The 27,782-nt window shown below is 45.3% G+C and overlaps 1 protein-coding gene and 1 pseudogene across 1 annotated transcript in view; both read left to right on the forward strand.

Moving 5' to 3' along the window:
• DAPK2 (death associated protein kinase 2) overlaps positions 1 to 27,782 on the forward strand; it is a 120,561-nt gene that overhangs the window by 21,574 nt on the left and 71,205 nt on the right. The window lies entirely within an intron of this gene.
• On the forward strand, positions 9,180 to 10,279 carry LOC133085127 (heterogeneous nuclear ribonucleoprotein A1-like; annotated as a pseudogene).

Raw genomic sequence — 27,782 nt, forward strand, 5'->3', positions numbered from 1 at the left:
TCAGTCCCATTTCCCCCCTCAGCTCTAAAATGTCGTGATTCTATGAAATACCCATCAAACATCTATTGGGTAGGAGATGCTTTGATAGGCATAGGGAGGGGTGGAGAGGGGAGTGAGTGCAGAGATATAGTTTATACCTTCTAGGAGCTTATAGAGAGGTTGCAGGAGCATGTAAACAAACAAACAAATAACCAAAACAACCCATTGAGAGTATCAGGCTCGGCAGCAATTCAAGAGCTGTCAGAACGTAGTGCAGCCAAAAGAACATTCCAGACAATCTATGAGATACTGGTTCAGAACGTGGCTACCTCCATGGACTGGCACAGTCAGAAAAGGTTTTGGGAGGTGAGAGCTAAGTGAGGCACTGAAGGATGGGTGGGATTTGAATAGGCTGAGCAGTGAGTGTGGGCATTCTAGGAAAAGGTGGACTTGAGCCTCCCAAATAGACAGGAAAATGCAAGGTGTGTTTGTGAGGGTGGGTCCCCTGGAAACTGGATGACGTGTTCTGATAGGGAAGCAGTGCGTGAGCCTGGAGTAGCAAGGAGGGGATGGACAAAAGTCTAAGCTGCCATTAAAGTTTTACTAGTGTTGGTATTGATCACAGTGAGGGGAGGTGGGAAGGATGAGGGGAAGTTAGGACTATGGTTGATTTAATTGTCTTTTACTTATACTCTCTGTATTTTCTAAAAAAAACTTTAAACATATATTTCTTATGTCATATAGAACAAATTGCTTTTTAAGTATTTCATGCTCAGGAGTTTGGACTTCATACTGGTTTTAAGCTGGAAGAAAGGTTAATGGGATTGAATGGGGAAAAGGGTCATGGGGGACTTCCCTGGTGGCACAGTGGTTAAGAATCCACCTGCCATTGCAGGGGACACGGGTTCGATCCCTGGTCTGGGAAGATCCCACATGCCGCGGAGCAACTAAGCCTGTGTGCCACAACTACTGAGCCTGTGCTCTAGAGCCCACGAGCCACAACTACCGAGCCCACGTGCCACAACTACTGAAGCCCGCATGCCTAGAGCCCGTGCTCCGCAACAAGAGAAGCCACCGCAATGAGAAGCCCGTGCACCACAACGAAGAGTAGCCCCCGCTCGCCGCAACTAGAGAACGCCCACGCGCAGCAACGAAGACCCGATGCAGCCAAAAATAAATAAATTAATTAATTAATTTAAAAAAAAAAAAAAGGAAAGGGTCATGGGAGGTGGCCCAGTGAGGAGTGAATCGCTGTAAAGAATGTGAGGGGATAAGGACCTGGAAGCTTCTCAAGGGAGGGATGGAGGCTTCACTGACTTGTATCCTTCACACAGAAAGAAAGGACTCAGTAAACCCTTGTAGAAAGATTAGCAAATCAGGATGGCAGCCCCTAAGAGGGAAGGTAAAGTGATGGTGAGGGTTCACACTGGTTCCTGCAGTGAGTCTCCCATCTCTTTTGCCAGAAAAATTCTGGCAGATACCCCGGGGGGTTTGGAAAGAGTCATTTGTCATTGCCATTGTCCTCACTGGGCCACCTCCCATGACCCTTTTCTTTTTTTTTAGATTACATTTATTAATTTATTATTAATTAATTTATTTATTTATTTTTGGCTGCGTTGGATCTTCGTTGCTTTCTCTAGTTGCAGTGAGCGGGGGCTACTCTTCGGTGTGTGGGCTTCTCAAAACTTAAAACTATCCAAATGTTAATAACTGCAGGTGCTCATTTAACAATAACAGTGTTGTACATTTCTTTTCTCTCTGCGAGATTGCCCAAAAGCCTATAGCATTGCCAAGATTAGCTGACCCTTGCTGATGTTAACCAGCATTTGGGTGGTGTACTCTAGGCCCATAGGGGTATGTCTGTAATGTGTTTACCTTCCCTTTTTGTTGCCACCTTAGTTTCCTCTTTGCAGGGTAGGTGCTTCAAGGCTAGTGTCTAAGCCACATCATCCCTATAGTTTGTCTGATACAGAGTCAGGAATAAGTGGCTGGTAGATTAAACTGAAGGATGTGGCTAATTTAGCCCATTACTTTGCCCACTCTACCTGTCCAAACTTACCTCTCTATACTTCCTAACCTTTCTCACTCCAGCTGCACTGTCCAAGCCTTTTTTAAAAAAATTTTTATTGGAGTATAGTTGATTTACAATGTTGTGTTAGTTTCAGGTGTACAGAAAAGTGAATCAGTTATACATATACATATATCCACTCTTTTTTAGATTCTTTTCCCATATAGGTCATTACAGAGTTTTGAGTACAGTTCCCTGTGCTATACAACAGGTCCTTATTAGTTATCTCTTTTATGTTTAGTAAAGTGTTTATGTTAATCCCAACCTCCACCTTTCCCCTTTGGTAACCATAAGTTTGTTTTCTAAGTCTGTGAGTCTGTTTCTCTTTTGTAAATAAGTTCATTTGTGTCATTTTTTAGATTCCACATCCAAGCCTTTTAATGACATGTTCTTTTCTTCCTTCTGAGCACCTTCTCTCTCATCTTCCTTCCTTTCTTCTACTAGTTGTACTCAGCCCTCAAGTCCAGTGAAAATCCCTCCTATCCTCTGAAGCCTTCCCGTGGGTATTTCCCCCAGCTTCAGCCATCTATCCAGCTTCCAGCATCCATAGCCCTTACAATCTCTGCCTCATACATAATTGTTCTGAAGCAGAAGGTTTCCTGGAGGTTCATTCTGTATTCTGAGTCAAACTGTGAGCCCCTTGTAGGCAGAGGCCAAGGTTTACCATTCTTAGTGTTCCCACCACCTCTAGCATAGAGCTGGATCCATAGTAGGTGCTCAACAAACACAGGGGCTGGTGTAACTATAAATTGTACTCAGCCAGCACTGAGCCCCTGAGGGCTTGAGTTTGTGTTTCTAAGACTAGGAGAAGGTAGAAATGCAGTGGCATTATTTTCATCACAGCCCTGTTCACACGACCTTCTTTGTTTTCTTGCCTGGAGGGGGTGGAGCAGGGGAACAGGCCAAGTGTGCAGAGCTGTTTGACATCCCAGCAGCTGTACAGAATGCTCACTTGTTCTCCCCTTTCATGTGCCAGAATTGCCGCACATCACAGCTTCTTCCTGCACTGGTGTTAGCCTAGTGGCCTCTGTCCTGCTCCTGCTTTTCCAGGAATTGGCTGAGCCTAGTTCTGCGAACCCCAACGGGGTATCTAGTCCCAGATAGAGAAGATGCCAGAGCTTCCCCTTGTGGGCAACGACCAATCACAACTGAGGAGATGCCATGGAAGTTCCAGGTCATGATTTTGGCTTTCTTGGGGCTGTCTGAGGATAAGAGAAATGCAAAGATTCATCTGTGGCATCTGAGCCATCAGCCATGGACTTAAAGAACTTGATTCAAGTCCCACTTTAGCTGTCAATATGCTTTGTGACTTTGGGCAAGACACTTTCCCTTTCTGGGTCATGCAGCATTTTGGTGGTGCAAGTGGAACCTGATTGCAGGTCTCCTCGCTCCTGGTGCTTCCTCTTTCTACTACTCCACAGAAACACTACAGGTATTTGATATCACACCAAGTCACCTACCCTTTCGCTTTTGACTTGTTCCTGTTAGTACCTGAGGTACTCTTAAGAGTAGGGACTTTCTTCAGAGGCCTGCTGTCAGAGATCTACCCCCAAAACGTGATTCTCCTACATTTCACTCCTTTAAGCCTCGGACTTCCTTGGGGCTACGTGATGGGTCTGTCTGTTTCTCTTCTTTTAAATTAAAGTATAGTTGATTTATAATGTTGTGTTAGTTTCTGGTGTACAGGAAACTGATTCAGTTATACATATACATAACATATTCTTTTTCTTATTCTTTTGCATTATGGTTTATTACAGGATATTGAATATAGTTCTCTATGCTATACAGTAGGACCTGACCTTGTTATTTAGTGTCTGTCTCTTTTGACAGCTGCAGAGAGATCCTTCCAGAAAAGGTGGGCCAAGTGACACTGCTTTGTTGAAGCAAGTAATGCCGTCTCATGACTGGGCTCCATAAAGATTTGTCATACGAATAGATGAATGAGTGAATGAATGAATGAATTCTAGCAAGAGGCAAGAGAATTGATGATGCCATGGGATCACCTGAATCATCACTGTAAGAGACCAGGGCAGTCTTGGGAAGACCCCTCTGTGAAACTGACCATCTTAGAGCAGCACTTGCCCAATTTCCAGTCCTGATGAAATGGGTTCTGTCCCCCACTGCCACCCCAGCTCTTTCTCCATGTCGAAGCATTCAGCAAGACCGTGCAGTAAGAGCTGGTGTGGGAGTAAAGGCCTCCTGGCTTTGGTTCTGCAGCTGCATGTGCTTAGGCAAATCCTTTCCCTCCCCAGGGGATCTCGGTTTCCCATCTCTAATGTTTAAGTACCTTCCAGCACTAGCCTCCTGTGACTTTATGATCATGTGAAGCATCCTTGCTGGGTCAGAGGCCACCTACTCCCCAGGGCAGGAGTCACCAAGGGCCATGGCACAGTAAAGCCTCTGGTGCCACTGAGACTGCTGTTGCTGAGATTAGACAGGGATGCTTGGCATCGAGGCTGTGCCCAGGGCCTGTTTTAGCAACACGGCTAGTAAATATTGACTCTGTGGCACGAAAATGGAAAGCAGAGATGACTGTGTTAACTCACTCAAGGGGCAGAAGTTCACCAAGCCCTGATGAGACAAGATGTAGTTACGCAATCTGTGGGCATATCATTGACAAATACGTTGTTTAGGGCTGGGGAGAGCTGAAAATAGGACAGGGGAACCTTCACGGCTGATCCACAGCTGCTGTCCCGTTGGCATAGGCTGGCCTGCTGGTTCATCGTTCATTTTTAAATGAATGGATACTTACATTCTTGAAGGATAGAGAAAAAAGACTGTAAGGAAATACACCAAAACATTCACATCTCTAGAGATGGTGAAATTGCCCGTAATTAAAAACTATTTTTCACACTGTCTGCAACAATCACATTACTTATAATCAGAAAAAGGTAATGTATTAGAAATAAAATACCCTTCTTTGAAGAGTCTGAAGGAACTTTCAGAATCTTCTAAGTACCTCAGATCTTTGTGTTTTGCCTACTGGACATTGTATGGTAACGTAGCTCTCAAAAAACGAGAAAAGTCCATATGAGAGAAGGTACTCTTCAGAATAAACCCTGATCTAAGCGTGTTTATGTATTGATTTGTACCCATGAAAGCAGAATGTGGTGGGAAAAAATTCCAATCACTTGAGATAGCAGGATTTTTTTTTTTCTATGTAGACAAACACTGCTTTGAGTGCTTTCTGTTTGCCAGCCCTGTGTTGTACAGTGACCAGGCCCGGCTTGGCCCAGAACTAGGCAGGTCTGAGCACAGGGCACTCTGGTAAGTGGTTCCAGTGGTTCTGGTAAGGTAGCAGGAGCCAGGTATGGAGGAGGGACTAGGCCTTAGAATTTGGAGGGCAGGGGTGGGAGTGCCATTATATTAATAATAATAATTATCACTGATTAAGCACCAACCATATGCCAGGAACCTTCCACATATTACTAATCCTTACAAAACTTTGTGTGATAGGCATTAGCTACCTTTTAGGGATGAGGAAAGCAAGGCTAGGAGAGTCACCTCCCAAAACTTCAGAGCCCATCAGCAGCAGGCTCTGGATTCAAACCTACATCTGCCTGACTGCAAAGCATTTGCTCTTCCCACCCTGCCAGGCTGCCTCTCAAGCAATTTAGGGTTTTACAGGAGAGCACAGACACCTGCAAAGGGAGCCTGAGCTAACAAGATGCATGCAGTCTCCATCCAGGACTGAGGGTCTTTGGAGGAAGTCGCAGCCCCAAGCGTAAAGCATCGGCAAGTAGCTACAGGTAGCATCCTTGTGTGCCAGCCCTGACCCCAGGACTGGGTCCATCTGCCTTCCTTGGCCCTGGGGCCACCCAGTGGGGCCATTGGGGCCACAAGAACCATGGGGCAGGTGAACCTTCTTTGAGGTTCCTTCTGGCCAGTCCAAAGGGCCCTTCATCCTCATCATCCCTTGTGCGATGCGGGAGGTCATTTGTTGGGGTGCAGTTGGAGTTTGGGGCTGCACAGTCAGGGCCTGTGGAGGAGGAGAAATTGGTCTGTAGGCCTACTTTGTACCTGGTTAATTAAAACAACCAGTAAAATAGTCTCATGGTGGTTTAGCTTTTTAGCTGGCTTGCTAGAGCTAATTTCTGAGTCTGACCAATCGCCTCTTTGGGCCCAAAGATCCTGTCCTCACAGCCCTTGGGACTGGCCAGGAGCCTCACTTCCTCGCCCAGCTCCTCTGGAAATCTCGCTACTGTAACCTACCTGGAGAATGCTTCGTCTGCCCCCTTCACCCGGGAAGGCTTGCCTTCTGAGAATGAATGCCTCAGAGTTGGAGTTCATCGGTTAAAGTTGGTTTCCACTTATTTTGTTTTCTTAGGAGAAAGGATGTGAGTTTTGGGGGAGGAGCTGAATTGTGGTATGTGGTGTTTTTAAAAAACTATGTTTTTGGCCCAAGCAGCTGAGTTGATTGAAGCCCAGCAGCACCTGTTCTGGAAATGGCTTATCTTGTGGTTCTCCAGAGTTGTGGCTAGAACATATTTGGTTTCCTGGCAGAACCATATAGGATTTTGAAATTTGATGGAGAAGGCTTCAAAGTTACCAAAATTGAAAGGAGCAGTGGCATCTGTATTCTCCTTCTGGCCCAGGAGTCTGGGTTTCTCTGAGGCTCACACCAATGTGAGTATCTGTTTTTTGACATAATAATGATAATCGTAATAATCACCTACATTTGTATAGAACTTTACAGTTTATGAAGCACATTCACATACATTATCTCATTCAATTCTTGTGGCTACATTTCTAGATAGGCAGGGACAATTAACCCTATTTTACAGAAGAGAAAATGAGGGCTCAGAGACGTTAAGTGACCTGGTCACACAGCTAGGAAGAGGCAGCATCAGAAGTTGAGCCAAGGTTTTGTGACTCCAGACCAGGAAAGGCAGGGAGGTTTGCATCCAGTTTATGACGTGGACCTGCCATTGTGCTGGAATGCAGGCTCCCTGGGCACAGGGAGATGCAAGCAACCCAAGAGTGTCCCGGGCCCAGCAGAGCCAACCTCTGTAGAAGATGAGACAACCTTCAAGGTGCAATCTGGGGCTTTGTGTAGGCTTTGCCCCTGTGGCCTTCTATGGCTGCTGTTTCTATTTGGTCTGTACAATTGCCCTGTGAGGCAGCAGGGTGCGTAGCTGCTGTTAGCCCCATTTTACAGATGAGAAAACTGACATTTCAAGAGGTTGGGTGACTCACTCAACACCATTTATTCCTTATTCACAAAACAAATATGTATTGCATCCCTATGGGAGGTACATAGGGGACTGAGGTCACAGCTAGTGACTGGTGAAGGAAGGATATGAAGGCGAGTAAGAAGAGGGAGCACAGCAGGTACTCGGCAACTCTCTGCTGAGTGAGGGCCCTGGAGGACAGCCCCCAGGTTGTAGATCTCTTTGTATCCACCACAGCAATGAGGACAAGGCAGGCTCAGGCCAATGTTCCAGAAAAACTCTGTTAGTCATGTAAATAATGGTGATGACAATTGCTCTCATTTATTGTGTTCCTGTTGTGTAGCAGATCATAGGCATTTTACCGGCACTATTTCTAATTGTCCTAGTTACCCCACTTTACAGATGGGAAAACTGAGACTCAGAGAGGTCAATCACTTTATCCCAAGTCACCCTGGGATTAAAAGTCAGGTCTGTTTGACTCCAAAGCCAGCACACTTTCCCCTGAACTACTCTGCCTCTCTATGAAAATGAGCTGTGAGAAACTTGCTGGAGAAGGGTGGTGCCTGTTACTTTTGGGAAACTCATGGATAAAGAGGGTAAGGTGTGGAGGGGCCTTGGGTGGGCAGACAGGACCACAGCTCTGGGTAGAGAATCTTTAAGGGGCTGTGAGCCCCTCTGGTGGCAGCTGTGCCTGATGGGAGAGCAGGACGGGGCAAGGTGGGGTAGGCATCCTCTTCATGGCTCCTCCATCCAGCTGGCTTGAAGTCCTCAGAAGCCAGAGGTGGTTTTGTCCCCCTCGGATACCCTGCTGGGAAGGTCCCACTGCCACAGGTCTTACGACCCTGTTACACAAAGATGAGTGACATCTTTTCCCAGAACTCCTGAAACCGCCAGCCTGCTTCCCCATCCCTCTTCCCTACTGTATTAATTTCCCAGGGCTGCCATAATAAATTACCTCAAACCAGGTGATTTAAAACAACAGACATATATTCTCTCACAGATGTGGAGACCAAAAGTCTGAAATCAAGGTGTTGATAGAGTTGGTTCCTTCTGGAGGCTGTGAGGGAGGATGGGTTCCATGCCTCTCACCTAGATTCTGGTGGCTCCTGCTCGTCCTTGGCATTCTTTGGCTTGTAGATGCATCACTCCAATCTCTCCCTCTGTCTTCACATCCCCTTCTCCCCCGTGTGCCTCTGTGTGTCCTCTTCTGTCTAATCTCCCTCTGCCTCATTCTTTTTTTTTAAATTAATTAAATTAATTAATTTATTTATTTTTGGCTGTTTTGGGTCTTCGTTGCTACACGCAGGCTTCTCATTGCAGTGGCTTCTCTTGTTGCGGAGCAAGGGCTCTAGGTGCATGGGCTTCGGTAGTTGTGGCTCACGGGCTCTAGAGCGCAGGCTCAGTAGTTGTGGCGCACGGGCTTAGTTGCTCCGCGGCATGTGGGATCTTCCCAGACCAGGGCTTGAACCCGTGTCCCCTGCATTGGCAGGCAGATTCTTAACCACTGCACCACCAGGGAAGGCCCCTCTGCCTCATTCTTATAAGGACACCTGTTATTGGATTTAGAGCCCTCTCAGGTAATCCAGGGTGATCTCATCTCAAGATCCTAAGTACATGACATCCCCAAAAACCCCTTTTCCACAGAAGGTCACATTCACAGGTTCTGGGGATTAGGACATGGACATATCTTTTTTGAGGGGCCACTCTTTGACCTGTGACACCTGCCACCCCTTTTTCCTCCTGGAGCTGCCTGAGACCTCTGGGGTCAGTGCCATCACTGAAGGCTGGGCCCTGTGCCAATGCAGCTGCCACTCCTCCCCAGAGCCTTATGGTCAAGTGGGTCTTGGCCCCCCATAGACCAGCAGTGGGAGGACCCCGTATTAAGAGCTCATAGAGCTTTTCTGCCCATGGACGCCGCCGAGTAAGCATCGTTGATGTCCCCCCCCTCCTCCACTGCCGTCATGTCTAAGTCAGAGTCACCCAAAGAGCCCAAACAGCTGCGGAAGCTCTTCCTCGGAGGTTTGAGCTTTGAAACAACCGATGAGAGTCTGAGGAGCCATTCTGAGCAGTGGGGAACGCTCACAGATTGTGTGGTAATGAGGGATCCAAACACCAAGCGCTCCAGAGGCTTCGGGTTTGTCACATACGCCACTGTGGAGGAGGTGGATGTGGCCATGAATGCAGGGCCACACAAGGCGGATGGAAGAGTTGTAGAGCCAAAGACGGCCGTCTCAAGAGAAGACTCTCAAAGACCTGGTGCCCACTTAACTGTGAAAAAGATTTTTGTTGGTGGCATTAAGAGGACACTGAAGAACATCACCTAAGAGATTATTTTGAACAGTACGGGAAAATTGAAGTGATTGAAATCATGACTGACCGAGGCAGTGGCAAAAAGAGAGGCTTTGCTTTCGTAACCTTTGATGACCATGACTCTGTAGACAAGATTGTCATTCAGAAATACCACACTGTGAATGGCCACAACTGTGAAGTAAGGAAAGCCCTATCTCAGCAAGAGATGGCTGGTGCTTCATCCAGCCAAAGAGGTCGAAGTGGTTCTGGAAACTTTGGTGGTGGTCACGGAGGTAGTTTTGGTGGGAGTGACAGCTTTGCTCGTGGAGGAGACTTCAGTGGTCGAGGTGGCTTTGGTGGCAGCTGCGGTGGTGGTGGCTATGGTGGCCGTGGGGACGGCTATAATGGATTTGGTAATGATGGAAGCAGTTTTGGAAGTGGTGGAAGCTACAATGATTTTGGCAGTTACAACAATCAATCTTCAAATTTTGGACCCATGAAAGGAGGAAACTTTGGAGGCAGAAGTTCTGGCCCCTATGGTGGTGGAGGCCCATACTTTGCCAAACCCCGAAACCAAGGTGGCAATGGTGGTTCCAGCAGCAGCAGTAGCTATGGCAGTGGCAGAAGGTTTTGATTACTGCCAGGGAGTAGTGTGCTACTACAGGCTTATCAACTCTTAAAAACAAAATTCCAGTTCAAGCTCATGGCTAAAAGGAGCATCCTTATGAGGACCTTTATCTGAGCTACCGTGCACTTCATTTTCACTGCCATGCAGTAGTCATTAACTGCTTTGCAGCTTGAATTAATCATTCAATTTTGTGAATGGACTTTTTAAAGATAAAATGCATTTAACTTGGAAAAAAAAAAAAAAAAGGGCTCATAGAGCCCTGGGGTTAGCTGCTTTTGAACTTCGGAGCGGTAATTCCCACCTGGGACGTGCTGTCCTTGTCCTGCATGGCATAGGCAGGCGAGAGGGTGTCCTTGGCAGGGCAGGGCCCCATGGGTCAGCCAGGCTGTGGTCTCCTGCCAGACCGCAGCTGGCACAGGTCCCTGACCATGTGGTGCCCCCTCCTGCCGCCTCACCACCCTGCAGGGACCTGCTGTGCTCTTCTGCCCACATCACCTCATCCTTTCCTGCCCACCTCCTCTTAGGATGCTTCCTTTCTCCATGCCCTTGCTTGTCTGGTAATTTCTCTCTCCTTCCTCAAAGGTGGCACATCTTGTTTTTATTTAATGGTATTGACTTTTCTGAGGGATCAGATCTGTTTTTTCAGTTAGACGTCAGCTCCCCTGTGGTACCTTGCCTGTGGTCTTTGGTAAATATTCAGTACCTATTGGTAAATACCATTGGCTGCTCACCTGGCGTAGGGAAGTGTTTTGGGCTTCTGGCCTCGCCCAGGACCTGAAGTCTCCTTCAGAGACCTGAGAGCTGTTGGGACAATCACACAGTGTTCAACCTGAAAGGGACCTTCGAGAGTATTTAATAATCCAACACGGGTTTTCCAGAAGAAGAAATGAAAACCCAGGAGGGGGTGATTTGTTCCTAAATTATCTGGTGGCTTTGAACAAGTCACTCACTTCCTGTGTTTTCATTTCTTCCTCTGGAAACCAGAGTGTTGGACTGTTAGGTACTCTCAAAGCTCCCTTTTAGGTTGAACATTGGATGATTGTCCCAACAGCCCTCAGGTCTCTGAAGGATGGTGTGTGATACGGCAGGAAGTTTTTCCCCATGCCTGAGGGAGGGTCGGAGATACTCACTCCTCCACCTCTGCCCGCAGCACTGCTGTCTCCTCAGGTAGTACTAGAACACCAGACTGCAGGATGGATCACACTTTTCTCTGTAAGCAGTCTTGGAGATAACCCTACTTCCCAAGGGTCAGGTGCTCTGGTATGCGGGAAGGCCATCTTGGAGCCTTTGGTTAGAGGAAAATGAAGTAAATGAACACTTGACCGGAGTCACTGCACCTCCAGGGAGGACTCAGGCAGCCAAGCCTCTGGCTCAGAACCCTGGCTGGAAGGTCTTTCTTTCTGGCAAAGCTGCCAGTCACACCCAAAGAAGGTTGGGATTTGTTAAGTGCAATGACTAATTAGTCCTGAGGCGGGAGATCTCTACCCGCTCAAGATGGTATCATGATTTATTCATGTGAGGTTGGAACACTTACAGGGACTGGACCTTTGTTTCCTGTGGCTTCCGTGTCATGTGCAGCCAACTGTATTTTTCCAGAATGGATAATTTCTCAAACCTAGCTTGCTTTCCCAGTTGCCGCCAGGAAACTTATAACTCTGGTCACTCAACAGCGCCCCCCTTCCTGGGTCTGCAGTTGTTTTGGAAGGAATGCATCCTTATCTGGGCCTCAGTTCCTTTCCTAGCAATGCAGGCGCTGGGCTAGCTGCTATCTCAAGGCCTTCCAGCCCTTAGGTTCTTTACTTTTTCTTGCCCCTTTTCCCAGCGGACACTTCTGTTTTCTTAAGGGATATGCTTCCACAGAGCTGCTGCAAGGAAATCAGAGACATCTCAGCTGCTGGGAAGCCCCATGCCTGGTTTCACCTTTCTGCCCAATTACGAAGTCTTAAAGGCACCTAGTGTCCTTTAAGCTGCCAGTTTCTGCCTTTCAAGATCACACAGACTCACTTAATGGCTAAAATCTCGGTAAGGAAGAACAAGGAAGAACAAGGTCTCAGCCCTGAGGCAGAATTAAGGCGGGCTCACTCCACTCTGTATTCCCTCAGAATGAAGGGTAGGACCTGTCTCACTCCGCAGGACGTTTGCAGTGTCACTGTGACTGCTTCCTGCACTCTGGCCATGGAAGTGATTTGGCTCCTCAGTGATTGGGTTGCCACCTTGTGGATCGTCTGGGGGTAGGGGTGGCAGGGGCCTCAGGCCTTATAGGGTCTAAAAATGGTTTTGCTTCCGTGCTTTCTTTTTGTCTGTTTGCCATTATGATGACACCGGAGATATAATTTATATCCTGTTTTCCCCAATTACATTGCACTGTAAACATTGCCCTCTCATTTCCTCGGGGAATATATTTATCGGCCAGGTGACATGATCAGGTTAACTTTAATAGTTGAAAAAGAAAACTAGTGGATAAAAAAAAAAATCAAATAGTGCACTGAAAAGTTTCCTCCCCCATCCTCCTGAATCTTTCTAGCCCCAGGCCTCAGAAGGGACCATTATTAAGTTTCCATATATCCTTCCAGAAACTGTCTGTGCATACACAGCCATACATATGCACGTTCTGTATTTTTTTAAATGTAGATTGGATCAGACTGTACATGTAGATGGGATCAGAACGTTGTTCTGCAATTTGATTTTTTAATCTTGTGCATTTCCCCAGATCCGTGTGTGTGTGTATATGTGTGTGTGTGAGATGTTCTTTTTAACAGCTGCATAGACCAACTATGGATGGACCATAATGAATTTAACCGGTGACATTGAGGTTGTTACTACAATGTGCATCCTTGTATATACATCTGCATACCTCATTTACTCACCTTCTATCTGCCAAGTATGGTTCTAGACACTGAGGATTCTGCAGTAAAAAAGACAAACTCCAGTGCCACACTCATACCAGTATAATTGCTAGATAAATTCTGGAAAGTGGAATTGTTGGCTGATTGATTTATCACATTTATTGAATGCATGTAAGCCATGTAGAATATTTTGTTGAATGTTTGATGAGTGTTTGAATTTTTGGCTGCCTGAAACTTTCTCCCTTACACTTGCCCCCGACCACGGTATCAGTACCCTCTCCTCAGCCTCCCAGTGGTTAAAGGGTCATTTACTGAGGCTTCAGGAAGGTCACTACAGCAGTGCTGGGTGATGACAGTAACATGTGTTTGCTGACACTTTTCTGTCTTTTTTTTCTTATCTGACGTATAGTTTATAGTTTACTATAAAAGTTATACGTTTATAGTTTATTTATAGTACTATATTAGTTTCAGGTGTATAACATAGTGATTCAATATTTTTTAGATTATACTCAATTTAAAGTTACTATAAATATTGGCTATATTCCCTGTGCTGTACAATATATTCTTGTAGCTTATTTCTTTCATACATAGTAGTTTGTACCTCTTAATCCCCTATTCCTATTTTATCCCTTCTCCCTTCCCTCTCCTCAGTGGTGACCACTAGTTTGTTCTCTATGTCTGTGAGTCTCTTTCTGTTTTGTTATATTCACTTGTTTGTTTTATTTTTTAGATTCCATATATAAGTGATAGCATACAATATTTGTCTTTCTCTGTCTGACTTATTTCACTAAGCATAATACCCTCCAAGTCCATCCATGTTTTTGCAAATGGCAAAATTTCATTTTTTTTTTTTGTATTTTATTTTATTTTATTGAAGTATAGTTGACTTACAATGTTGTGTTAGTTTCTGGTGTGCAGCAAAATGATTCAGTTATATATATGTGTGTGTGTATATATATATTCTTTTTCAAATTCTTTTCCATTATAGTTTATTACAAGATATTGAATATAGTTCCTTGTGCTATGCAGTAGAACCTTCTTGTTTATCTATTTTATATATAGTAGTTTGTATATCTGTTAATTCCAAACTCCTAATTTATCCCTCCCCACCTTCCCCTTTGGTAACCATAAATTTGTTTTCTATGTCTGTAAGTTTGTTTCTGTTTTGTAAATAAGTTCCTTTGTATCATTTTTTTAGATTCCACATATAAGTGATATCATATGATATTTGTATTTCTCTGTCTGACTTCAATTAATATGATAATCTCTAGGTCCATCCATGTTGCTGCAAATGGTATTATTTCATTCTTTTTTATGGCTGAGTAATATTCCATTGTATATATATACCACATCTTCTTTATCTGTTCATCTGTCGACGGACACATAGGTTGCTTCTATGTATTGGCTATTATAAATAACGCTGCTATGAACTTTGGGGTGCATGTAACTTTTCGAATTAGTGTTTCTGTTTTCATTGTATATATACCTAGGAGTAGAATTGCTGGATCTGTAGTTCTGTTTTTAGTTTTTTGAAGACCCTCCATACTGTTCTCCATAGTGGCCGCACCAGTTTACATTCCCACCAACAGTATATGAGCGTTCCCTTTTCTCCACATCCTCACCAACATTTGTTATTTATAGACGTTTTGATGCTAGTCATTCTGACAGGTGTGAGGTGAAGATAGAATTACCATGTGACCCAGCAATCCCACTCCTGGGCATATACCCAGAGAAAACCATAATTCAAAGAGACACATGCACCCCAATGTTCATTGCAGCACTGTTTACAATAGCCAGGACATGGAAGCAACCTAAATGTCCATTGACAGAGGAATGGATAAAGAAGATGTGGTACATATATACAATGGAATATTACTCAGCCATAAAAAGGAACGAAATTGGGTCATTTGTAGAGACGTGGATGGACCTAGAGATTGTCATACAACGTGAAGTAAGTCAGAAAGAGGAAAACAAATATCGTATATTAACGCATATATGTGGAATTTAGAAAAATGGTACAGATGAACCTGTTTGCAAGGCAGAAATAGAGACACAGATGTAGAGAACAAACGTATGGACACCAAGGGGGTAAAGCCGGGGGGTGGTGGGATGAATTGGGAGATTGGGATTGACATATATGCACTAATATGTATAAAATAGATAAATAATAAGAACCTGCTGTATTAAAAAAATAAAATTAAATTTAAAAAAAATGCAAGCGTTTTAAAGCTGGAAGATGAAGTTAGTGTTTTTCTTTTCACTTCGTTCTAAAGGGCTTGCATTTCATGAATTCACTTAGAGCTGCTCTGTGCAATGCAGTAGCCAGCGGCCACGTGGGACTACTTAAGTTTAAATGTAAAGTAATTAAAATTAAATAAAGTTACAATAGGTTGCTCAGTCATGGTAGCCACCTTTCAAGTGCTCAGGATTCACGTGTGGCTAGTTGCTACTGCATTGGACAGTGCTCACTGGATATTTCCATCATCCACAGCCCTGACTTCAAGTGTCCATAAGGCTGTAATGTTATTTTTCTCCTAAACACTTGAATGTTTGTAGGTGGAATTTTTGAGATCATCTTCACTCTCTAACTTTACAGGTAGGGAAAAGGGGGTGCACAGATGGGAGGTGACTAGCTGCCCATGGTCACACAGCTGAGGGTGCAAAGCTGTAGTTAGAACCAGACCTCCTCCTATGTTTCTTCCACTTCAACCTGCCTCATTTATCCTGAGGACACTTTCTTTTCTTTTTTTTTTTTAACTGGGGTATAGTTGTTTTACAATGTTGTGTTAGTTTCTACTGTACAGCGAAATGGAGTTCCCTGTGCTATACAGCAGGTTTTCACTAGTTATCTATTTTATACATATTAGAGACCTCCTGTAGGAGATTAGAATGATTAAAGTACCAACTGAAAATAAAGATGATTGAGAAGGCAGGCAGGCGGAGCCTTTGCCTGAAGGTGGCCTCTGTGGTTAGGAGTGATGAGAAACCACTGGTTTAAGACTGAGAGCCAAGTGGGGAACATCATCATACTGAAAGGGTCAAGAATGCCTGTACCCCATGACTCATAGATTTTATCCTTCACTCAACCTCTGGCTCCTGAAAACTGTAGTTAGGAAGATGAGCAGAGAGTACTAAGCAGTTGATAACTGTTGTTAGTACTAGTAGTAATACTGGTAATACTAGTAACACGACAGTTGTCAACTGCTTAGTACTCTGCCAATTTTCCTAACTACAGTTTTTAATTTTGGTGGTGGTGGTGGTAGTAGTAGTAGTAGTAGTAGTAGTAGTAGTAGTAGTAGTAGTAGTAGTAATAATAATAATAAACAGGAAGACACGAGTTAAAAATTATGTCCATAGGCAGTCCTTAAAGGTGGAAGGAACTTTCTGGTATACCAAGATAATACTCTTGTGTGTTTATGCTAGTGATTCTCGAATGTTAGTGGATATTGGAGTTCCCCTAGAGGGCTTGTTAAACCATAGATGTTGGACCCCATCCCCAGCGTTTTGATTCAGGAAATCTGGGGTAGGGCCTGAGAATTTGCATTTCTAACAAGTTCCCGGATGATGCTTATGCTGCTGGTTTGGGGGGCATACTTTGAAAAGCACTGGTCTATACCTTTAGGTGCTAAAGAGAACTCAGCTTAAGTTTCAGTGGCACAGATTTTCATTTCTAACCCCCTTTTACAGACCCTCCTACCTATGCCCCAACTGTGCCCCACCTAGAACCAGCCTCTGTACCACTCAGAAAACAGTTTTGTCATTACTAACCATGTCTGTGTTTCAGATTTTCAGACCTAACCACCAGTAAGTCTTGAGCTTCTACAATGTGCCGGTTTTACAGTGGGTGTGGTGGGTCACACTGATGACGTGTAAGATATTGCCCTGCCCTTAAGAAGATTAATCTAGTTTGCGGGTGGGAAAAACACAAACACTGGAAAGAAAAGGGTACAAAGAGATAATTATCTTTTTGTGTACTCAACTTTGTAAGCTGACACATTCAGAGGCGAGGATCCCTGGGGGTTGGCATGGTCAGGGAAGCTTCCAGGAGGAGTTAGAACTTGAACTTAAGCAGAGGTAGGATTTGAGTAGGCAGAAGGTATCTCAGAATAGGCAAACGGGCAAACAGGAGAAGCCCCGAGGTGGGAATGTGTGTGTTGGGTTGTCCCTGCTGGGAAGCCAGAGTACAAGGGCCCTGGGACCTGGCCAAGGCGCACAGTCTTGACGGGAAGGGAAGACAGGTCTTGAGCAGAAGAGAATGTGATGACATAAGTGTTTCAGGAAGATGGACTCGGGGATGTGTGGGGTCGACTGGGAATGTAGGTGGAGGACTGTGGGCACGAATGCTGAGCAGGAGGTTGTGCTAAGTGTATTCATCTGTAAAAGCCTAGCTCTAGAGGGGGGTGGGTATGAAGAGAGTCTAGTCAATTTCATTCAGAAAATATGTACTGCAGCCCTACAGGGGGTCCAGCATTGTATTAGGTACCTGGGGGTACAAGGATGGGTGATTACAGGCTGTGCTGGAGTATCTCACAGTTTAGTGAGGAAGAGGAATATACAAAGAGAGAATTTCAGTAAAATGTGCTGAATGCTATGATGGAGGTGTGCACCAGAGGTGGAAACAGAGGAAAGCCTCATGTCCAGGACACAAAGAACATTTCTTTTTTTTTTTTGAACTTTATTTTACTTATTTTTATACAGCAGGTTCCTTTTTTAAAATTTTTCGTAATGTTTCATTTTATTTTATTCTATTTATTTATTTTTGGCTGCGTTGAGTTTTTGTTGCTGCGCGCGGGCTTTCTTCTAGTTGCGGTGAGCAGGGGCTGCTCTTTGTTGCGGTGTGTGGACTTCTCACTGCGGTGGCTTCTCTTGTTGCGGAGCATGGGCTCTAGGTGTGCAGGCTTCAGTAGTTGTGGCACTTGGGCTCAGTAGTTGTGGCTCGCAGGCTCTAGAGCACAGGCTCAGTAGTTGTGGCGCACGGGCTTAGTTGCTCCGCGGCATGTGGGATCTTCCCGGACCAGGGCTCGAACCTGTGTCCCCTGCATTGGCAGGTGGATTCTTAACCACTGTGCCACCAGGGAAGCCCCAGCAGGTCCTCATTAGTTATCTATTTTATACATATTAGTGTATATATGTCAATCCCAATCTCCCAATTCATCCCACCACCACCACCTCTCACTGCTTTCCCCCCTTGGTGTCCATACGTTTGAAGAACATTTCTAAGGAAAGATCAGGAGTGACAATAAATTCTGGCCGACTTTCCTGTGCTCCTTTTGACAAAGAGGAGGTCTTACGTTTGCAGACTAAGAAGAGGTTCCTGCCCTTTCCTCGCCGTTGACTGTCATGTTCTTGGTGACCCTGTAGCCCAGTGACGTGTGGTAGAAACTGCTGACCACCCCCCCTCCCAGTTCACCCCTGATTGGATAATTACAGTTGTTGATGAAAAAGTAATCAGTGGATCTAAGAAAGAAATGGAAAATTTTATTTGAGCCAGATTGAGGATTATAACCTGGGAAGAGCATCTCAGAAAGCTCTAAGAACTCTTGCACCCATTAGAAATCAAAATACAGTTACATAAGTTTTTTGAGACAGAGAGCTGTACATCAGTGACGTATTATTGACAGTTCACACAATCCAGATCTAAATGTCAGTGTGGCCCCTTATAAGATCAAGAAGGAATGTTATCTTTTAAGGAGTTGTCTTGTTGGTGGGAGAATGTTGCTCTTTATGGTTGAGCAGGTATTCCTGTTGATGGGGGAGGTTTGGTCAATGCATAATGTGGATACACACTGCACACTAGAGGGGAGAGAGGGGCCAAAGGGCAGAGAAATTTTTTTATGCTTAAATTTTTCTTGTCTTGCCATAAAATATGAATTTTATTTCACACAGTGTTCTGCTGCGCTGGTTGGGGGTATCCATTCGAGTGTTTATTTTCTCTCTCTCTCTCTTTTCTACTGTTAAACAACACAGGAAGTTTTGAAAGGGAGGTTTTCACTTAACTATTCATCATCCTAGCACATTTTTGCCTCTGTGTTCTCTACTATTTTTTGGCCACACAAGTGTGTTTAAACAAAATGAAAACTGTAATCAAACTGTACGTATACCATCTGCGTATGTTCCCGTATCATTATTTTATAAACATGTCCCACCTGATTCTCCTGTTTATCATCTTAATGTTTATGTCATCTTCCATTGCAACCGGAACAGCTAATTACCACCCAGTTCCTTAGTGGAAGATTTTTAGCTTGTTTCCAGCTTTTCCTTGTCTATGGAGCTGTGCTCTCTCTTTTGAAGTCTCTCCACTGGCTACATTCCCAAAGAACCCTGCACTTGGACTCAGAATAATCTGATTTTAAGTTCCAGATCTGTGGCTAGTTAGCTGTGTGGCTTCAACTCTCTGAGGCTCAACTTTCTGCTCTGTGATAATACTGACTGTGCAGGGTGTTGAGATATGACTCAGGGCCCATAAAGGACCTTTCATAAAGGACCTACACATTTAGGCACAGTTGATATGACCCAGTAGAAGCACATGAGTGAGTATGTTTATGGTTCTCTTTTTATCTCTCTACGTAGAGATATAATTCACTGACCATGCAATTCATCCATTTATAGTGTACAATTCAATGGCTTTTACTCTATTCCCAGAGTTGTGCATCATCACCACCATCAATTTAAGAACATTTCATTACCGCCAAGAAGAAACCCCATGCCCACTAACAGTCATTCCCCGTTTCCCCCAACACCCCCCAACCCTAGGTAACCACTAGTTTGCGAATTTTGTCTCTATGGCTTTGCCTATTCTGGTCATTTTATATAAATGGAATTATATTTATGTGGTGTTTTACAACTGGCTTCTTTCATTTAGCATAATGTTTTCAAGGCTCTGTGTTGTAACATGTATCTACTTCATTCCTTTGAGTCGCCAAATAATATTCCATTGTATGGATATAGCACCTTTTATTTATCCATGTATGAGTTGATGGGCATTTAGGTTGTGTGGTTCTTTAAACATTTAAAAAATTAATTGATTAATTTATTATTTTTGGTTTCGTTGAGTCTTCGTTGCTGTGCGCGGGCTTTCTCTAGCTGCGGCGAGTGGGGGATACTCTTCGTTGCGGTGCGCGGGCTTCTCATTGCGGTGGCTTCTTGTTGCGGAGCATGGGCTCTAGGTGCATGGGCTTCAGTAGTTGTGGCATGCGGGCTCAGTAGTTGTGGTGCACAGTCTCAGTAGTTGTGGTGCACCGGCTCTAGAGCGCAGGCTAAGTAGTTGTGGCGCGTGGGCTGAGTAGTTGTGGCTTGCGGGCTGTAGAACACAGGCTCAGTAGTTGTGGCACACGGGCTTAGTTGCTCCGTGGCATGTGGGATCTTCCCAGAGCAGGGATCGAACCCGTGTCCCCTGCATTGGCAGGTGGATTCTTAACCACTGCGCCATCAGGGAAATCCCTTACGTTGTGTGGTTCTTGATATGCAGTGCTAACTGACATCTATCAAACACTGTTGCATGCCCCAAGTTGTTTGATGTGCCAAAATATAGGACTCTTGGTCCCTTTTTCATCGTAACAGTCAAACCACAGAAATTAGGTAACTGCTGGGAGAACTGTCAGAGAGCTGCCCCCCTGAGTTATGAAGAAATCCCATGCTGAGTAAACCCACACCCTTTAGGAAGGTACCTTTGCCTTCCTTCCTGATGCTAACTTTCTCCAGGGCTGGGAGATCAGAGGAGGCAGCCCCTTCAGGAGGCAGAGAAGGCTTCCTGGAGGAGGGGGCCTTCAAGGATGGAAAGCCTGGCTGGAGTAGGAGGAGATGGACATCTTGGGCAGGGGACAGGTTGCTGTGATAGGAGAGTGGAGGGAAGATTTAGGGGCACTGGAAACTGAGGGGGCCAGATTACAGGCTGAGGGGATCTTATACAGAAAGGGTTGTGTGGTGACGAGCATGGTGAAGTGAGGTTGGGCCCGCTACTGTCTTGTAACTTTCCCCCCTCTCTGTAGCTGGTGGAGGTTTTTCTGAGTGCAGTTCAAGCCTCCCTGCATGTTCAGTGGCTTTCTGGAGCTGGGCTACCTGTGGGCGGGAGGGAAGAATAGTCACCACTTCCTTCTTGGCTCCCTGCGAGATTGATGTAATCTGGACTTGGCTCTCTCCTCTCCCAGCTGCCATGTAGGCGCCAAGGCTGAGCTGTCTGAAACATGAGGTGGGGTGGAGGGGAGGGGAGAGAGAACAGGGATGCCTGTCAGGAAACCTGTCTGGCCCTGGCTCTGTCACTGCCCCGGAGAGTAGAGTACTCAGGCAGGTCCATCCGCTTGGCTGGACCTCGCCTTCCCCATCTGTAAAGTGAGGGTGACGGTGAGAAGTTCCCTTTATTTCCACAGTTCCACGAGCTTTGCCGAGTTTTATTGTATGCTGGGGATCTCAGACAACTTTCCGTGGTTGGCTCTGTCGTGCTTTGGGGGGCTTGTGGCTTCTCTTGAGGGTCCTGATACAGGTGCTGGAACTGTGCATCTTTAGTTGTGGGGTGGGGAGACAGGGGCTGACAGATATTGTAAAGTCCAGGATATAATAGGAGGAGAGATTATTTTGGTGTCTCCTGCTGCCTGACCAGTCACCCTGGAGGGCTGTGTCCTCTGATGGCAAGGGCTGATTCTCTGACTCTGGCCTATTTTTTGGTAAACAGGCAAAAGCTACGTGTGTCAGATTCAAGTGGGGACAGACCTTGGTGGCAGGTGCCACTGTGGCAGCAGAGGGGTCAGGGCTGGCCTGGGGAAGCTGGGGGACCGGTGTGCTGGGGTGGGACCACTCGGTGCAGGTTGGTCCTGAAGCCCTCGTGGGCGTGATGGGGTGCCAGGAGACGGCATGAGCAGAGCAGTGCTGGGCAGGCTGGTTCTGCGCGTGCGGCTGAGATTTACGTGTGTTGGGTCTTGTTCTACTCCTGTACCCAGTGCTTGTGTTCATTTCCCTCTTTTGTGGATTAGATGGTTTCTTATTTTTTTCCCCTCCCTCCCCCACCTTGGCCACCTGTCTCCCAGTGTTTTCTGTTGGCCTCGAGCATGAGATACTCTGGGCACATCGGTCCATGTGCGTTCCCATCTTGGGAGGGCACACGGCTGTCCTCCCACCTTCTGGGTTGTTCCAGGCTTCCCTTTCTCCATCTTCTCCAGCACCTGCACGTCTTCCCTGAGCTGCACTTGTATTCCTGGGCCGGCAGCTGGGATTTAGGTCAAGGGAGGATAATGTTTCTGTTCTTGTTTCCAATATCTGTGGTGACTGTATTTACAAACCCCATGATCAAAACATATGGCCTCGGGCTTCCCTGGTGGTGCAGTGGTTGAGAATCTGCCTGTTAATGCAGGGGACACGGGTTCGAGCCCTGGTCTGGGAAGATCCCACATGCCGCGGAGCAACTAGGCCCGTGAGCCACAACTACTCAGCCTGCGCGTCTGGAGCTTGTGCTCCGCAACAAGAGAGGCCGCGATAGTGAGAGGCCTGCGCACCGTGATGAAGAGTGGCCCCCGCTTGCCGCAACTAGAGAAAGCCCTCGCACAGAAACGAAGACCCAACACAGCCAAAAATAAAAAAACAAAAACAAACAAACAAACAAAAAAACATATGGCCTCATACACTATAGCCTGAGAACAGAACAAAATGTTTGCAATTGCTGCTAAAATCTAGGCAGGATGATTTGCTATGAGCTGGCTGGATACCTGCCTTGTTCAGAGCCTCCTGGCTTCTCTAGCACCACAGGTAGGAAGATCCCTCAGGGGTGGGTATTGGACTTAGAAGATGTGTCTGTCCCATGAAAGGCAAGATCTTGCACCCTTAAGTGCAGGCTTTGGGCCGGAGCAGGACAGCAGGTAGACCAGCCGAGCTCTCTGGGCTCAGTTTCCCAGCCTGGAGGGCGGGGCTCTGCTAGTCTCTCTCCTTACTCACCTAAGTGCTAGAGGATTAGGTAAGAGTGTTTTGAAGAGCTCATCTAAAAGGAGCTATGGGAGGAGATGGAATTAATGTTTCAAATGAGGAAGGAAAGAGAAGTCGTCACTGATTTGGGCCCTGAAGCCAGGAATGTGAGGCCGAATAACAACCTGTGGCTGCTGGGAGGGTGGGAGGGAGGGTGCGGCTCTCAGAGTCAGGGATCCTTGGGTCATGTCCCTGGCTGACTCAGGAGGTGGTTCTGCACGTGCTCAGTGCACTTGCGTGTGGGTCCCAGGGCCTGTGAGAAAGCCCACTGCCAAACCAGGCAGCAGATTCTAGTGAGGCCTAGCAGAGACCCCCCCCCCCACCCCATGCACATGCAGCAGTAACAGCTTGGAAAGTCTGTTTCCCACTAAGGAGATCAAAATCCTCAACACTCTACTGGTCTAAACAGAGCTGTCCCATCCAGGCAAAGGTATCAGCATGAGGCAAGTCATGTTTGATGATGATAATTAAAAAAAAAAAAAGAACCCCCTATTGAATTAATGAATCTAGGCATTGATCATTAGAAGCTGCTAATATCACCAAGAGAGAGGCAGCCAGAGTGCGTGTACCTCCTGATGGAAGCACCACCTGCAGAGTTTTGCCAGAAACTCAAACTTGAATCTGATTCAGCCTCTCCATCCAACTACATATTTACAGGATATACAGGGCACAACAGAACATGTTAAACAACACTATGGGGGACGCAATCAGCAAACTCCACTCTGTGGGAAACTCTAGGTCAAAAGATCTCTCTATTATTTTCAACAAATGAATTGTGAGAAAAAGAGAGAGAGGGAGAGAAGGAGAGGAACCTATAGATTAAAACAGACTTAAACATTATCAATCAATTGCAATGTATGGGCCTTATTTGGATTTTGATTTGGTGAAACAAACTGTAAACAACCTTTATGACACAATAGGGGAAATATTAGCACCAACTAGATGATGATATTAAAGAATTATTTTTATTTTTTTAAAGCACAATAAATACTATGGCTATAGTTTTTAAAAAAGAGTCCTTGTCTTTTATTTTTTTTAATTTAATTTAATTTTTTTTTAAATTTATTTTTGGCTGCATTGGGTCTTCATTGCTGCATGTGGGCTTTCTGTAATTGCAGCAAGCGGGGGCAACTCTTCGTTGCAGCGCACAGGCTTCTCATTGCGGTGGCTTCTCTTGTTGCGGAGCACGGACTCTAGGCACACGGGCTTCAGTAGTTGTGCCTTGTGGGCTCCAGAGCACAGGCTCGCTCAGTAGTTGTGGTGCACGGGCTTAGTTGCTCCGTGGCATGTGGGGTCTTCCTGGACCAGGGCTCGAACCGTGTCCCTTGCCTTGGCAGGCGTATTCTTAACCACTGCGCCACCAGGGAAACCCTTTAATTTTTTTTAAATTTATTTTTGACTGTGTTGGATCTTCGTTGCTGCACACGGGCTTTCTCTAGTTGTGGCCAGCAGGGGCTACTCTTCGTTGCGGTGCGCAGGCTTCTCATTGCGGTGGCTTCTCTTGTTCCGGAGCACGGGCTCTAGGCGCATGGGCTTCAGTAGTTGTGGCATGTGGGCTCAGTAGCTGTGGGTCGCGGGCTCTAGAGCACAGGCTCGGTAGTTGTGGCTCATGGGGTCTTCCCGGAGCAGGGATCGAACCCATGTCCCCTGCATTGGCAGGTGGATTTTTAACCACTGCGCCAGCAGGAAAGTCCCAGGAATGACACTTTAGAGTTATGGCGTGGGAAGAGGCAAAGGTCCCCTCAACTCTTACTAAATAGCTGCCTCCTATGTATATGTGTGCGACCGATGGAGCTCATACATAGTCCCTGTGTTTGTGTGGCTTTTTGCAGTTTACAAAGTGTGTTCACTTTCATCATCACCTTTGGGCCTCACAGTAGCCTCACATAGGCAGGGATTACCCTCATTTAACAGAGAGGAAGCTGAGGCTGGGAGAGTTTATGACTTATCCAAACATGACAGCTATTTTGAGGGAGCTGGTACTGATCCCAGGTCATCTGACTCCTGAGATCACACATCCTAGCAGTAGATGAGTGACTCCAGGGGCCCAGGATGGGGGCCCTGCCTGTGCAGGCCTATCTTAAAAGTCAACAACTACCTGTGACTGAGGGAGAAAGGAGCATCCAGGGGTCAGCTGATGACCTTTCTTTGGATGGAACAAATAGTAAGTAGAAACTCAGGTTGATTTTCTCTCTCATGGCCAAGTTCCCAGCAAACTCTGGTGATGTTCAAGGATGGGTCAAACTTGACCCTGCTTGACTTTATAAGTAAACAAGATCCCGACTTTCTATCTCATCATCTCTCCCCAGGCCCCTGAATCAGTTTCCCACTAGTTTCACTCCACTCTTGATGAGGCGGTCAAGGTTAAGAGTAGAGCTCTGGAGCCAGTCCCCTTGGGTTCAAATTCCCGCTTTGCCCCTTTCTGGCTGTGTGATTGGAAAATTGCTTCTCCTCTCTGTGTTCCAGTAGCCTCATCTGTAAACAGGGGGCAGTAATAATACCTCCCTTATAGGGTTGGTAAGAGTACTGAGCACATTAATGCATCTTAGAATTGTGCCTAGAATATAGAAAGAAATTATTATTTTTTAAAATAGTGAAAAGTCTTAAAAAACTAAGAATAGAGTTACCATATGATCCTGCAATCCCACTTCTGGGCATATATCTGGAGAAAACTCTAATTTGAAAAGATACATGCACCCAAGTGTTCATAGCAGCACTATTTACAACAGCCAAGACATGGAAGCAACCTAAATGTCCATCGACAGATGAATGGATAAAGAAGATGTGGTAGATATATATACAGTGGAATATTACTTAGCCATCAAAAAGAATGAAATAATGCCATTTGCAGCAACATGGATGGACCTAGAGATTATCATACGAAGTGAAGTAAGCCAGACAGAGAAAGACGAATACCATATAATATCACTTCTATGTGGAATCTAAAAAATGATACAAATGAACTTATTTACAAAACAGAAATAGACTCACAGACATAGAAAACAAACTTATGGTTACCAAAGAGGATAGTGGAAGGGGGGGTTATAAATTAATAGTTTGGGATTAATATATATACACACTACTTTATATAAAATAGGTAGGAAATTCCCTGGTGGTCCAGCGGTAAAGAATCGCCTTACAATGCAGGGGATGCGGGTTCGATCCCTGGTCAGGGAACTAAGATCCCACATGCCGCAGGGCAACTAAGCCCATGCGCCACAACTACTGAGCTCACGCGCCTCAACTAGAGCCCGCGTGCTGCAAGCCTACAGAGCCCACGCACCCTGGAGCCTGCACACAACTAGAGAAGAGAAAACGCACGTGCCACAACTAGTGAGAAGACTGCACACCACAACGAAGAGCCCACGCGCCGCAACGAAATATCCCGCATGCCTCAACGAAGATCCTACGTGCCTCAACTAAGACCCGATGCGGCCAAAAATAAATAAAGTAAATAAATAAATAATATAATAAATTTTTAAAAACCCCAAAAAACATACTTTATAAAGAAATAAAAAATGAAATAGGTAAACAACAAGGACCTACTGTATAGCACAGGGAACTATACTCAATATCTTATAAAAGCCTATAATGGAAAAGAATCTGAAAAAGAGTATATATGTATATATATGTATAACTGAATCACTTTGCTGTACACTTGAAACTAACACAGCATTGTAAATTAATTATACTTTGATTAAAAAAATAGTGAAAACTCTTTGTAAGTAGACCAAGATATGACTACAAAATAATGAGTGATTTGTTGCTGTTCTTTTTAAATAACTTGGAGAATCTTCCAAGGATCCTGTCAATTCTGGAAAGAGCTCTGAACTCCTTCCTTGGAATTGCCTTTTTTGCCAGACTGCGAACCATGTGAGACAATCAGACAGATTGTGGTCTCACTCTATGAAGCTTTGGTTAACTCTAATCCTCTGTTGAATGGAATTGTGTATGTTTGTATGCGTGACCTTTTCAGTAAGCAGATTAAAAGAAAACAAGATGACATCAGGAGTCTAGTTTGTATTTTAGATGTAGAACCCCAATTTCTCATACCCACAGCTCAGTTTCCAGGCCTCTCCAGTGAGAGAGAAGAAGATGTGTTCTGATAAGTCTGCCAGTTGGTCATCTATCAGTTCTTTCATTCAAAAACATTTGTTGACAGTTATGTACAAATTACTGTGGTAGATGCTCTGGAAGACACAGTGATAAATAAGAGAACTTTAAGACCTTTAAAGATCTGTTAATCTTCAAAAACACATTTGATCAAAGCACATATACAGGATATTGTTCACTTTTAGGGGAGGTAAAGCTGATTCATGTTTCCGACAAGAAGGCCCAAATCAAAAAGGGATTTCTGATGAACTCTGTTATTAAACATTTAAAAAATCAGATTATCCTTTTCTCCAAACACTGTGGTTAATCCATGTCGAGCTGCAACATGTCCCCCAGATGTGGACCCTAAGTGCCACGTTGGAGGCTGTTTGTGCCACTCTCTCCGAGGCCCCTGAGCTTGGCTTCTCCTCTGTAACAGGAGGTCAGTAATACCTGTCCCCAAGGGCCTCCTGGGGATTTGGTGAGCATGAAATAAGAGAACTCACATAAAACCACTTTGTAAGTCATAATGCTACTTCAAGCGTAACTTATTATTCACGGAAGGAGTCGTTCAACATATTTTTATTCATTTGTGTCTGCTCGTTATACTGCCTTTTCCAAGGTATGAAAACAGTCCCATAGGTCCAGACTTCCAGCAAGAAGGACCAGGACCAAAGAGGATTTGGAGGGAATTTTGGGGTACCCAGGATTCCATTAAGTAGTGGTTTGCTGTAGTATTTTCTTAAACAGCACTTCTCAAA

Source organism: Eubalaena glacialis, chromosome 2, assembly GCF_028564815.1.
Source record: "Eubalaena glacialis isolate mEubGla1 chromosome 2, mEubGla1.1.hap2.+ XY, whole genome shotgun sequence".
Lineage (NCBI taxonomy): Eukaryota > Metazoa > Chordata > Mammalia > Artiodactyla > Balaenidae > Eubalaena > Eubalaena glacialis.